At 37.7% G+C, this 15,795-nt stretch overlaps 1 protein-coding gene across 1 annotated transcript in view; it reads right to left on the bottom strand.

The window, feature by feature from the left end:
• Positions 1 to 13,109, bottom strand: part of LOC139469591 (voltage-dependent calcium channel gamma-5 subunit-like) — a 71,501-nt gene extending 58,392 nt beyond the window's left edge. The window contains exon 1 of the mRNA XM_071251799.1: positions 12,674 to 13,109. The gene's annotated coding sequence lies outside the window, so the exon portion shown is untranslated. The remainder of the gene's footprint in view (positions 1 to 12,673) is intronic.
• Between the last annotated feature and the right edge of the window lie 2,686 nt (positions 13,110 to 15,795).

Genomic DNA, 15,795 nt, shown 5'->3' on the forward strand with positions numbered 1-15,795 from the left:
GTGTGCAGAAGTGAGACTCGGTGTTCCCATTTATGTGCATGCGTGCATGTTTGCGTGCCTGCGTGCGTGGTTGCGCTTGTGGTGATGCCCATCTGAAGCACATATTAGTGCATATTGGGAAGGTGCCTGCTCTAATCTCTTAATGGATGAATTGTTTCGCTGGATTTCAATGGTTTCACGAAGTTACCTTTTCTTTCCAGGGATCAATGTTTGCGTGGAGGGCGTTGGTGTCTTACCAGGAGATATAGTCTGGATGCTTGGTTACGTGTTCCGAGAGGGGTGCTTTCAGGTCGGATTTAGGAACAAAAGTCTTGTGGTCTTTGATTCTGCTTGCTTTGGGGGTAACATCTCGCCAATATATATTTGTCTCCACACTTACACGTGATCACATACACACACACCCTCTCGAAAGGGCCTGCATTGGCATGAAGGATGTTTTTGTAGTGAAATGTCAGAAGCTAAGGTAACATCTATGTTAACTCTTTTGGCTTGGCTGGTGACTAGTTTGGGCTTGGTATGGGATGCTTAAGCTTAATAGAAAAAGCCACGAGACGTCGTCAGAAATATTAGAGAAGATGTTTAATGTCTTGAAACACCTGTCACTGGGCCCAGGTAGGTATTAATGATATTATTGGATGCATCAGATCACGTTAACAATAATGGAGCTACTTTACAATCTTTCTGGAGTTGGTAGCCGGCTACTCACATTGACCATGGAGTGTGTGGATGGGGCCGTTTCGGTTTCAGCTGTGATCTTTCACGCTGGATTTTGTACCATTAATCTCAACAAGCATACTAGTATGTATAACACGTATAATCTATTCTGTAGTGAATATCCAAGGAGAATTTCAATCACATATAATTACAATTATTATATTTCATGTCTCGTCTGATAATGAATGTGAAAAGCCCAGTCAAGTGTATATTTAGCCCCGTATGAACCAGTAGATCTGCATGCCAGACAGGATTTGTAAGCAATAGGAGGTTGTGTGAGGTGATAAAATTGTTCATTCATGATGCATTCATTAAGTAAAGGAAAGGGACAGAATAATGTGGAGAGGAATGACGGTTAAACAAGAAATAAAGAAATAAGTGAGTTAAGATAAAAATTGTTTGTGTTCTGAATGCAGCATTTTCAGATGTGGTATAGCACCTTTCCTGGAGACAAGTCGGTATCCCAGTACAACCTGAAATGAAATGTTCTATTGCAGGTTTTTATTGACGCCGAATGGCATGCTTTATTGCACCTTTATATAATGTGTACAGAAATTGTTATTTTTAATTGCGTGCTAAATTTACTGACAATGTTATAAACTAAGATAATGTAAATTTAGCCGTTGAATATTTCATTTTACCCTAAAAGGTCTTACGTAGTCCTTTTATGCTTCATTACAGTAAACTATTCATTTATTTTGTATTTATATAACATAATTGAGGCGTGACTCATAGTCAAGATCTCTCTGTCTCCCTGTATGTCATTTGTTAACATGACGAAATAGTAGGACTTCGTTTTAAATCGTGTGACTTCCAATGTACTTGCCAGCAGTGCCCTGATATTTCACTTTGTTACTTATTCGCCCAGTTATAACAATAAAGCTATTTTACAATATGTTCATTGTGATTATGCAAACTATATGTTTGGCATTATGAATGAGTGAGTGAGTATGGTTTTCCGCCGTTTTTAGCAATATTCCAGCTATACCACGGCGGGGGACACCAGAAATTGGCTTCACAACATTGTACCCATGGCGGGAATCGAACCCGGATCTTTGGCGTAGTGTGCGAACGCTTTAACCACTAGGCTACCCGACCGTTCTTGCCATTATGAACTGTTTCATGTAACATTCGAGTCAAGGTCTCTTAATTGCTTCCCATTGAATTTCCAATGTCTTTGACAATAAATATTCGTTTCGCTGTGCCATACAGCATGATGGTCAATATCATGTCTACTTATAAAACAACAGTTTATCAATTATTTATTATATTCAAACGGGTGCAAATGTAAATAGGTTTGGTGTTAAAATCTATACAGCATTGACGAGAGTTGATATAGACGTAATTTGGCACTTAAGATACGATAAGATATGATACGATGTATGTTGCCATTAGTTGCTTTGAAAGTATCACCTACTTAAAAAATTCCTGGGGTTATTTGTGTAATTCATTTGCTACTTGACACTTGGGAGACATGTGCTACATACTGTTATCCTAGCGTAAATACATGTGAATATGGAAGCTATTAAGAATATTAAATTGTCCAGACTGGTTTTCAATTACACATAACAAAGCTGGTAAACGCATTACGAAAGTGGTTTATCGATTTCCGTACCTTCCAGAGGTGCAAACACATCTGGCACTGAAAGACCCCTTTTAAGTGATTATTGAGAATAAAATATGTTGAAAGTAAACACGTTACTCTTACATTGGTGATCGCAGCTTATTGTTCAACTAAAGCAAACATAATGTGATTTGTTATATCAACATCGCTGTGCAATGGTATTTGTTTTACGAAGGAGCACTCTGTTACCTGAGGAATGTTAACCCACACTTCAATGTACGTTGCAGGATCTGATGACCCTCCTAATGTACACCCCCAGCACTGATTGTATATGTATGGGAGTTACAGTTATCAAAATATCTAATGTCTTGGATTAATTGAAGTATTCATAGAATTAACCTGAGCTGACAATGGTAAAATCAGAGAAATCCTGTGCTTACCCACTTCACGAAACTCTGCATGGCTTTGAGAATCACCTAAAGGTTGTAGTGATACATAAGGTTTATGTACCATCCAGTCGTAGCATAAACATTATGTATCACTATATGCTTATATGCTTTGGTTAAACAATAAAAATCGCTTGGTATTATTGGAATATTGAGGCTTAATATACGTTATTTTAGGAAGCTGATGTGTTCTGTCCCTATAGATATCAAATTGTTTATCCATTGCAAACTGAAAGGCCATAGGCCCACAGTTCAACATATTTAAAGGTATGCATGTTTCTTCTAACTGTCTGTACAATGCAATATTTTGTAATAAAGTGAGTGAGTGAGTGAGTTGGGTTTAACGCCGTTTTTAACAGTATTACAGCTATATCACGGCGTGTCAGCTTAATGTGGGAGGAAAGCCCGAAGTGATGCAGGTCTCAGACGTTTACCACTTCGGTGAAACCCACGAGCACGGGTATGGTGCTGACAAACCTAGAAACATAATCGGGGCGAACCGGGATTCGAACACACAATCATAGGTTTCTGGCGTGCCCAAGGGACGCAACTCTGCACAGCGAATCGCGGCGCCTTAGACGACTTGGCCACCCGTGCCCCTTGTAATAAAGTAATATTTGAGGTTGACATGAGTATTCAAAACAAATTGATATTTGGATAAGGTGTATACTTCTTTGGAATATACTTGTTTCTTAATTGAAGATAAAGTTTACACACAAGCATAAAATGATACTCGTTTTCTACAACATTAAGGTAACACAATGTAGACATATTGTTAGACTGTTTAAATATACCTCTATAGATCTTTAAATCATAATAACCTGCTCTGCTCTGAACTGCGCTAGCGGTACTCAAAGTTTTGTTTATTGTAACAGATATTAGATATTCTTCGAATATAAATTGTTGTTTGAAGAGATAATGTAATGTTGTTTGAGTAATGTGGCTGTTAACCTTCTAGCGCCTCACAGCTTGGGTTGTATACTCCCCAGGGAGCTGAGAATGAAAATCGAGTGCTCACTGATCCATTGACCGGGGTAATAATAGTGTAGCGCTATGAGCATCCACTTGGTTAATGGAATCTGGCGCATTATAAATGCACTTATTATCATTAGTATTATTAAAAAGACAGAATCATTTGTAATCAAAGTGTACAATCCAGCATCGACTGCAACTAGCGTTTAAAATACACTTATGGCTGACATGTTCTACAGAGTTGGAGACCTAGATAAACTCCCACCACACAACCTCTACTCAGATATCAGCACATTTTCATCACGTGGTGTTCTGCACTCAGAGGAAAGGCTAACATTTCACCGCCAGAAGAGTATACGTGGACGTCTACAGACGATGTCATAGAACCCATCACAATGACCCAGGAACGAATGCCAGCACTGTGTCTAGAATTGCTCACCTGTAAATTCACAACAGGCAGATTGCACCAAGAACAACATGGGATGTTCCCTTGGATGCAGTTGTGCCATGTCATGCCTACACAGAAACAACTTACCTACCTCTCCAGATGAGACGGACTCTGACGGTGACTAGAGGTGACATTATTTCCCATTTTAGTTTTAATACTTAATAATACTGCAAGTATTCTAATGTTTGTTTCTTCACTCAAATGATAAACTAGTGAAATGCTCAGACAAAAGTGCAGTATATCTACAATGTTGAGTGAAACGATGTCCATTTCAATTTATATTTGAATATAGGTATGGGTTGAAGTCGCTAGAGAAATTAGCTTTCAATACTTTTTTTTCATTGTTGGGGATCAATGAAATGTACATCATTGAAAAGAAAATGTAAAATACTTTCATATGACATATTACATGACCATGTTGAAGAACTATATTAGATCTTGATTTTGAAAACAGGTCAAAATAGATGTTCACAGAAAAACTTGAAACATCATTTTTCATTTTGAGTTTACTATTCTGGTGTTTTTAAGCATTGTTGCAATTATCCCACTCATCCACTAGATCAACATAATCTATAACCATATCTCAATAAGCAATTTTCGTCAAAATTGTTTTTTGGGGTTGGGGTAACATTGCATACATTATCTCAGCCCCAATGTAATATATTTTCATTTTCTTTTCTGTAGAGGATAGTACAATGGTTCAGGCAGATTTTAATTCCAGTTATAGTGGTTTTATTGTCACAATTCAATGGAATTAGTGTTTTACCTACTCACAAGATTTGAAAATGAAGTTAAAAAACATTATTTTTATCAATGTTTCCACTGAGAATTAGAATAACAGTTATATGAAACAAAATGTTTGCCAAATTCAGATAACCGAACACATTACCTGTAATCAAAGACATAATTTGGATAGTTTAATGACTTAATAAAAATGTTAAAGCCAATTTTGTCAAATAATGCATTTTTCCTTCAATTGATGCAACTTCGACACCCTGAAAATTCACGCACACACATGAAAGCCTACTACCCAATGAAATTTGGGTACTGATACCCCCTTTATGCAATACAAAAGCTTTAAGGTATACAGTAAAATGTGGGAACGAAAATCTTGTTTTTCACCCCTGGCCAACTAACTATTACATGTTTACACGCATAAAGATGAACTTTTTCTACACACTCATATTTTCTATAACCCCATATTTCAGATTCATAAAGTTAAATTGGCATTATCTTTGCATAAAAAAAATGAAAGTATAAATTATGGGTCAGATTATCCTATTTTAACAATCCCATTTGACATCAACACTTTCTTAGCTTTAACAGATGTAGATTCTAGATGTAGATTCCAACTCAAAGTCCTAGTACACTGTATTCAAAGGTAAGTATAAGATGAAACTACCTCTATATGTGCATCTTTGTTTATCCAGTTCTCTAATTTGATAATTTCCCAACGCTTTGAAAAACAAGAACTTTAGATTTGTTTAGATTGACGGACAATGACTACTTGTCACAATAATTTTCCAAAATGTTGATTTGACGTTGAAGACTAATTACCGAATCAGAAATAGGGACAACATCGTCAGCAAAATGTAAAAGGAATATTTCTATTAGATCTGGATATAACTGGATGCCATTTTTAGATTTTGAGTTAATTTCAAGAACAAGTTCATTTATAAAGAAAGAGAACAAGAATGGGCTTTATACACAACCCGGACTCACTCCCAAAGGGCAATCAAACACACTTGTAAGGATATTGCCATTGGTTCGTACACAAGCTTTAACTGATTCGTGAATGGCTTTTAATGATTTTTCATCGTTGATGCCCAACCATGTTTACCAAATACGCGCCAGAGATCAAATGCGAAATCAACAAAACATGCATATAATTTACCTCCCCTTTTTGAGAGCTATTTTGTAATTGAAGCTCCAGCTCTAAATCCTGCCTGTTCTTCATAAATGTTTCCCACTGCATCTGATCAAAACGTTATCTGCCATTAAGAATCATGGTATATAATTTTCCAAAACAACTCAGTAGGGATATTCCCCGATAGTTGTCAAGATATAGATATCAAGGTGCTATAGAAAATAATATAACCTTATTTGGAGAAAATCGGGCACATAGAAAATGAATATACTTGAACTGTTAAAACGTCATTACGTCCCTCCTCGCCAGTACCCACTGATAGGGCGGGTGAAAGTAACGAGAACTAATGTATGATAAGTGGGTTGTATACTCCTCTATTTGTACCGACTCTAAAATGACATCAGTCAATAGTTAGGTGAAGTTGCCAATGCGGTTGACATCTGAAAAAGGGAGAACCTTGGATGGGCTCATTATGGTGTATTCATTGTAATCATCCGTCGATAATAGAGCATATTACATTCTATTATGATGCGTATCCTGCACCCATTCGCGATAATAACTTGTTTTGAGACCTCATTAAAACAAAATGCGATGGCAAATTTGTGCAGGGCAATTAACATTATTGAATGGAGATATAATACTCTGGATAATCGAGGATGATTGCTGGTGAGTCTGGTTATTGTCTTGTCGATTTTGGCAGAAGGTCGGTATCTGATATATGATATATTGCATAGTTAGTTTGATAGTATTACACACACCATATTATGTCTCTGTTCATTGATCAATTGCTATTTTACGTCACCAGCTGCGTCACACTTCGCCAACATGACGTCAAGGTATGGTCGTAATATTTCCTAACCACCAATCAAACCAGAAACTATTGCCTTCGATTAACACTCGTATCCCTGTCGCAGGAAGAGGACCACATTATCGTAAAATGGGTGTGACAAATTCAGGGAGACATATACTCACGAAATAATGTATACTTTCTGCGAAGACACGTTGATATTGTGTTGTTTAACGCCGCGCTCAGCAATATTCAAGCTATATGACAGTGGCCTGTAAATAATTGAATCTGAACCAGACAATCAAGTGGTTGATAATATGAGCATCGTCCCACGCCACCGGGGTAAGATGACAGTCAATACAAGTCATTGAGGTTGACCCCACGACAAGCGTATTCTGTATATTCTAACACAGAATCACAATCGAGGTTCCGAGGTTATCTCCATGACCTTGTGTTGTTCTCACAGTGACCTTGTGTTCTCTCTATGGCCTTTTGCTGTTCTCTATCTTACCTTGTGTGCCTGTCTCAATGACCGTGTGCAGCCCTCTCAGTGAATTTGTGCTGTCCTCAATATCTTGCGATGTGTGAACGAATAACGACAATATGATTACATAATCATTAGAAGTGTTCACAGAAGGAACGTCTATTTAAAGGCAATGCCATTCCTATCAACCAATGTTATCATTAAGCTAGATATTGCTGACAACGCATAACTTCCCTTTATAAGCTGCTTTAATGATTATGCTGGTTAGGATATATGGTCATAATTGCCACATAAATCTACATATGAACACAGCGTAATCACTTCATCCCATGTGCCATGTTACCATACCCATGTCATATTTCACTTAAACATCTCTAAGATGACATATATAATTACGCCAGGCGAAGGATTTTGATCGCTTTGTGTCAAATGACATGGTAGTTCAAGCACAAATGCCATAAACATGGGAAATGGCCATTTTAAATCAATCGCCATCTGAAGCCTGCTCTGGAATTCAAAGAACACGACTTTCAACATGTGTGCTTTAGATGCATTGAATGAAAACCGTTTTAACATTAATAACATATCATATTCACCCCTTCATACAATTACAGTAGCGTTTGCGAATTATATTCATAACAATAAAATTGTTTTGATGAAGGTGCTATGCAGCTATTAATACACTAATTTAGTCTGGGTTGTTACAAGCATGCAGATGACACAAGGCAGTCTGAGAGATACATGATCATGGAATGCATTATACCCATAGGTGCAACTCCCACTAATTGTGCGGGAAAATGGTCCAGACTACCATCCTTTATCCTATTCACTTTTAAGCCATACTGGTTTATATTGTGGTAAAACAGTATGCGCCTTCGAGAGAACATAATGTAATAGAGAGAACAACAGACGGCAAAGAGACACAAGGTGATAATGACAGAGGGTCAAAGAGAGAAGAGTACTACAGGGTCATAGAGAGGAAGAACAAGATCTATGAGAAAACAACATAAAATCATAGAGAGAACAACACAAGGTCAACAAGAGACCAGAACAAGGTCACTGAGAGAACACAAGGTCATAGGGAGACCAAAAAGAGACCAAAACAAGGTCATTGAGAGAACAAGTGAAAGAAGGCCAAAAACAGAACAGGACAAGGTCATAGAGACGACAGAACAAGGTTTTTGAGAGAACAAATGAAAGTAGGCCAAAAACAGAACAGGACAAGGTCATAGAGACGACAGAACAAGGTAATTGAGAGAACAAAAGAAGGCCCAAAACAGATCAACTCAAGGCCATAGAGAGAACACAATGTCATAGAGAGACCAATACAGGGTCAAAGAGACAGCAGAACAAGGTCATAATGAGAAGAACAGAAGATCAAGGAGAGAACAGAACATGCTTATAGAGAGAACAGCTGTAGTTACAAAACTAAATACTACCAAGTTGTATCTATACTACAAACATCAAAACCTTTACATAAACTTCCTCTCATTTCAAACAACATCATTTATTGAGTAAGAACCTCAATTAGAACATGTACCAAATGAACTATATTCCAAGTTCAGATGCAACGGAAAAACTTTTGAGTTTCCAATCAAAGTTTTTTTGTCGTTTCGTTCCAGGCTGGAGGACTTAAAAATTCTGACGGAAACATGTAAAATGAATTAGGTGAGATCTTGATAAGCCTTCGATTTGACTGCAGCGTTGTTTTATTACATTTTTCTCTGATGTTCAGTCGGCGGGACACTGAATTTCATTACATTATCAACGTAGTCAGACTCTCCGACTCTATGGGGTGAACATTAACAGGCAGTCTTTGCTGCATACTGAGTTCGTCTTATTGTTTAAGATTTGCTGAGGGTGCATTAAGAGATCCCCTTTTCGGTTTCATTATTCAAATCTGCCTGAATGTGGCATCGTTTATCTCGTACTGGGGCGAACTGATGCGTTCGATAAGTTTTTTTAAGACGAGATTTGTGTTCCTTGCACAGATGACGCAGATTGCAAAAACTGATTAATGGATGTTGGAAAAGTTCCTTCGAAAAATAACATTTGTTAAATAATTACAAAATAATAGCTGTTCGAAAACAATCCGCAGAGTTTCCCCCAAAGATAGAATATGCAACAGAAATTGGATGACTATCAGCAGACCTGCTCCCAAGGTCACAAAGAAAACATATATACAAAATTAATCAATATGTAACATTTTTTAACAAGATATATCGTTCTGTCCACAGATGAACTGTTGTTGTGGGCCATTCTCATAATAATTAATAATCTTGATATGAAGCTGTTTTCGTGTTAATAATGTTTAATTTGGTTGTTCCTTGTATTTTATTAAGAGTATTTATCTGCAGTGGGTTTATCATTGAGGAAACAGGGTTCCAACCAACACGTTGAGACTCGATATTGAACATGCTGTGCTTATTGTGACCTATTTACGGTATGCCTAAATGGGCATTAAGAAGTCATAAACTAAAGGCTATTTGATAACTAGATTACAGCCCGCTTGCCCCAACTCTGCATTTGCATTTCAATCAGCCCAGTACAGCAGAGAGCATAGTCCTATTACCATTAAACCAACATGTTATCATCAATGATCCTGACTCGCTTCTACGGACAGCGATCAGCAAACAATTTGCATCGATTGGTTTTAGTTATCCGACTGCGTTCAACCGTCAGTTTCGCACCCATTGACACAAACATTGGAATAAATGGTAATTGTTCCTATTTTTGCATTATGACATCAATAGAATGTGATTTATTGAAATGTAGTGCAATTTATATCAGTTCCTAACAAGACTGTGTAAGATTGTGTTTTCCTTTGCTAAAGAGTTGTTATTGAAAATATTTCCTAAAGTATATTGATAATCAATCTCCCCAGTTTACAATGTGAAGTATGTAAATTGTCCTGCATCGATGAAGCAGTCAATGGGTTAATATGTTGAACGCCAAGTGTAATATATGATGAATTGTGCTTCTTGCTTGTAGATAACAGTATGGAGAATGACAGGAGGTGTATGAAGACTGTTTACAAACCCAATGTTGTTGTCACTTCATATACATCTCAACGTCCAGTGGCGATGTCCTTTAAAAGGTAATTCTAATACTTTCGTCTCTGTGTCCCATATGGGGAAAATGGCGAGAGGGATAACAAATGAAGTCTGGTTAGGCTTCAGGATGAATCTTATTTTAGAGTAGTTATAAACATTTATTTTATCTTTTATCTGTTTTAGTATATTGTAGCAATGGCACACACACACACACACACACACACACACACACACACACACACACACACACACACACACACACACACACACACACACACATAAATATATATTTAGCCATGGGAAACTGTCATTATTATTTGTCGACGCATTTTTCAGGGAACAAAAATATTTGTTATGTCACACGGTTTACTATTAACAGAGTTCGTCGCAGTTGAAAACGACATGCCACTCCATTTCCTCCGATTGACAATTTGTACCTTAGACTAATAGAGAACACATACCTTGATGTCAAGATGAGACACACTTGTACACTGTGAAGCGCTCACACATTATTAGAGAAATATTATGCAAAGTTATTCACAGTTCAGGCGTCAGTTGAATGTGTTGTTTTCTATTAAGAAATGCATAATTCGTTTCAATTCAATACATGAGGTTTTCCACAGCCACTTTATAAGATGTGTTTTGAGTGATATTTCAGCCTTACATTATTTTAGCTTATAAAAAAGATGTAACAGGACGATTGTAACGAATCTTGGTAGTAACAAGACACAGAAATGCATCGGTTGTTGTCAGATCAATTGTGTAACAACCCCTCCATTGACACTGGGGGTTTATTGGTGGGGATACCACTTCATTCAGGCAAGATTCTTTACAATTATGCTTTTCCCGATCAACTTAAAGGTTAAGGAATTAGGTCGGACGGGTAAAAAAGAGAGTATACAAACGTTAAAACGATTAACAAATTACCTTCACTGAAGAACAGGGTCCCATGAGTGGATATGATTATTGATAAGGGAGATACTTCTTAAGTTTGATTGAAGGTTTTCGGGATCGAGTGATTGGATGGGTGAATATTTGCGTTCATTGAAATTTCACTGAAATATCCTACTTTATGCTTTTCAGTCAGTCGAAGACAAAGATCGAGAAGATTTTACTTTGACCCCCCGCCCCCACCATTATAAACAGCGCAGAATTTCTGTTAAAAGAATAACATACCTAAATCAACTCCTTATGATATTCCACTTGATACCACATGAGGATAATAGATGTATGAACCCACAATGCTGCAATATTAACCATGTTCACTGAATCATTCATTAAAACAAATAAACTTTATTTGGTGAATAACGGTAACATCACACCACCATTCCCATTTGATAACATTTCTAATGCTTGGAGTATGAAAGCAACTTCAACTTTTATGTAGTGTTTAAAATTATCAGAAAGTATTGATCCTTTTCATAGCTGTATTTTTTAATCAATTTTCTGACATGTTAAGAGTTGCACAGGGAGCAAGAAGACACGACGGCCTTTGACGTGTCTCTTGTATTCACATTCAATGAAACGAAAACACTCATTCTTAACACATGAATATCAGGATGCTCTGCGATCTAAATAGATATTACAGACAGTTCATGATCTCATTTTACTTTGTTTACAATACAATGCTATTGAGAACAAGTAACGTTCTTCAGCATGTCCCGTAAGCTCTTTCTTGAGCGCTTAAATGCCTTCTATAAACCTCTCGCCGTGCCGTCAATAATCAATACATATCACACAATCATTTGGTTTCAAGAAGACTTGAAATACTTACAGCTAATATTGTTGTTGTACTTGAATTTTTGTCAAACGCAAAAACTTCATTGACTATTCACGATACCATAAGAGGCAGTTACTTGTCAGAAGGTAAAACTAGATATATTCCAAGATTAAACTATTCATTTCTCCCATCGAGCAAAATACATTTTAGGCATGTGATTATACAGAGGCGTACATAGTTTGCCCTAACGCATTGCAGATAATTTACAGATTAACAGGTGTCTAGATTTCGCTACATCATCAACATCCGTGATTAAACTCTAATGTTCACTTGAAGATCATTGACAAGAGAAATAACAAGTACGACTGAAATAAGAGCCATACCATTACACAACGCTTCACTCACACAAACACATTTAATAAATACAGCTCAGCAAACCCTATAATTTCTCGAGACAGAATGCATATTCTTCATCTAACCGGGAATACTATTTCAAGATCACTGCATGCTCGACTATTCGTTTGAGGACAATAATAGCGCAGCGTCCACGGGCGGACGACGTCTCATTAATCAACTGGAGTAACGCGGCTCTAGTGAGGCAACATAGACAGTACTCACCTCTCTGAAAACTCGAGAACGGAAAACAAGGAGTAGCGATGAAATATCCCCTTTTGTACTCTAACTCAGTGTTCATGCGTCTTCTGTTCCATTCCTAACAACGCATCTCGTCTCTGCTAACGGCATGCCCCGTTCAAGAATAGGCTTTACCAGTTTGGCACCAAGTATGGATCAGTCCCATGAATTCCTCATTTGTTGAGAAGCTTTTTTCTTTCAATTAAGGGAGATTCCTCGCTGTACAGGCGTTAAAGGGAGATTATTAAATTAACCGTCCATTTGCTGTAGGAACGAAATGGTGAGAATGGAAAATGGTCTCACATCTCGGTTCTACCCTTTCTCTTGGTTTATTCCATGTCAGACCCCAGGGGTTCTTGAAACTATTCTTAGCCTCACAAAACACCTCGGAAAACTGCGAGCTATCTCTGTTTCTCTCCGTCGATGCAAGGGGTGTTTCAAAACAGAAAATATGCAAATTTCCTCCGATGTGATGAAAGAGACAGAAGTTTGGGGTGTGTGTCTGCATACAAAGAGTTGTTCATCCCCTACTTGTGTGTCTGCAGCGACGATTTATCGCTTAATTAGTTCAGCTTAAACACATTTCGACAACGTATATGGCACCGTTCCAAGCGTTAGGACGTATCTTAATGTTACTGGTTGTGAGATATACAATTATCAGCCGCAGTGATCTACAACATCAGAAGCGGACGGTCATGAAGTTATTCTGGGTGACGATGTTATAATCCGCCCAGTCCACTAAAATGATTTGTGAAGCTGCAAGCCAGGACGGCGTGCATCCTATCAAACGGATACAAATTCTATACCAGATTACAAATGTTGATACAAGATAAAGAGTGCTATTTACATTAATTATATTTTCTCGGTTTCACGGGTCTAAAGGTAAGAAGAACATTCAAAGCCACAGTAAAGCTTTAAAAAAGGTTTAATATACTATCTGGAGAATGATTCCAAATTTGGCGTATCCGGGACACAAAGGAAGTCCTTGAAATTCCCTGTGTTGACTTGTGCCATTGGTTCCCCTGTTTTCAGGCGAACATTTCATTTTCCTTTGTATGTGTTTGTGACGGGTGGTACTGTTGGGGCAGGATACGCTCACCTTATTACGAACACTTGGTTTCATCACTCTTTGATAAATAAAAGAAAAAATAAACCTTTCCATAGTCTAAAGAATTCTCCGCTAAAGGCAGAGTCTATTGCACGATTTCGACTGTGTTATGAGCATGTGTTCACGAAGCACTATCAAATAGTGCTGACACAAGGTGTTATGTGTTGTCAGATACTGATTCAGAAGAACATGCTTTTGGTGTAGTCGGAATCGTACAATGGACATTTCTTACGATTTTGGAGATGGTTATATTTATAATACGGAATCAAAAGAAGGAATATAGGCAGATACAGATAGGCAAACTTGCTGAATGGTCTAGTAGAGTTTTTTGAAGTTTCATAAAGATTACATGTTTTCTAAATACGGACGATTTTCACTGGAAACGACCGGATTAAAGCGGTTCTTTGAGAGTGCACATATACCATAGATTATTGCTATTATCCATGTCGATAAGAACAAAAACCTTCAACCTTTCCAAACCCTTCGATGGCAGAAAGCAACTGCCAGAAGTGTGCACAGTCGCAGCCTGTGGCAGAATCTCGTAAGTGTTGTTTCTATAGTTAGTGTGGCTATAGTTAGTTGAAGTATTCCTCAGCAAATACAATCAAATCATGTGTGAAAGTATGTTTGGATATAAGTGGGCCATTACGTCAATCTGGGTTGTATGCTTAATTCGTTGGCATCAAATAACGTCCGCAAAGGTGTAAGAGCACAATGTCAATGCTCTTGTAAATCGAAAATGTATTTGTATATTTTTAAAATATGTGAGGCAGAAATGGCCATTGAATGAAGGAATGACGTCAAAAGTTCAAAAAAAACCATAATCACCTTGTTTGCAGAATGATGGGGTAAATGCAAATACACAACGGTTTTGTGTCACAGTGACATCAAAATGAATCCAATATCAAACCCCGAGTTTTACCTTCTCTGGAACACCTGGTATCATCACTTTCTGATTTCAAGGTGACAGTTTAGGTTTCTGGTCTTTGGTTCTCATTTAAACACGTGTTTCAGCTAATAACATTCACATATGTTTTACAGAGATACTTAATCAAATATGTAGTTCTCTCACGTAAATAATTATAAGATCCAGATACACTCAAGGTATATAAAACTACAACACAAGCTTGTATAGCAGGTTGTTTATCGTTCATTCCAGTGGTCCAAACAGCTGCACCACTTGATAAAAACTACACCCTAGTCTCAGCCATTTAACGAACGTCTTGTGAACACATTGAGAGGAGCTTGGACATCAGAACCACTCGCAATAAAAGAAGGAACAATACAATGGCATCTGTGTGTAAAACTTGTCTAGACATTTTATGCACGATACGAAACACTGTTTGTATTGATTATCGGCCCTTGGTGAGGCACAGCCCATGGCCCAGATACTGCGCAACATGTTGCTACCTCGTAAAGACGTTGACACAGTGTTCTGCGCTGGGCGTGCTAAGGAAATGATTCTTTGCTGATCGAGACGGGAGACAACCTTATGTCAATACTGGGTGGCCCTTCTTGACGTGAGAGTGACCCACTGTTCAATTTTGTACTGCTCTCCATGAAAATAATACCATTATGGCATTACATATTGAAAAAACGTCTGGAGATGCGTTACATTTCGACTCACATCTCACACGTTTTGGCACGGTAGACTTTGACAATGCCAGATTTATTTAACTCTGTTTATCGAAAAGCTTGGTTCGACGTCTCGACCGGAAGCAAAATTAAATGATCGATGTGGATCTGTAGCTGTAGGACTGAACTGGTTCATATTCACGTTCACGTTGAATGCCAGACGCTTTTGAGATAAAAATGATTTAAACAAAGAAACTACAGTGGAGTCGGAACGATCCCAGATGAGTCTATTTGTAACGTCTACATACATGTATATAAGTCTGTTCTACATATATATCTGACACAATAAACCTTTCCTCCGGGATTCCCTGCGTTTTCAGCCGAAACGGGAATGCAGAAAATAGTGCATGTTAACCAACAGACA

The sequence above is a fragment of the Haliotis cracherodii genome, unplaced genomic scaffold (assembly GCF_022045235.1).
Source record: "Haliotis cracherodii isolate W230 unplaced genomic scaffold, xgHalCrac1.p SCAF_2, whole genome shotgun sequence".
Lineage (NCBI taxonomy): Eukaryota > Metazoa > Mollusca > Gastropoda > Lepetellida > Haliotidae > Haliotis > Haliotis cracherodii.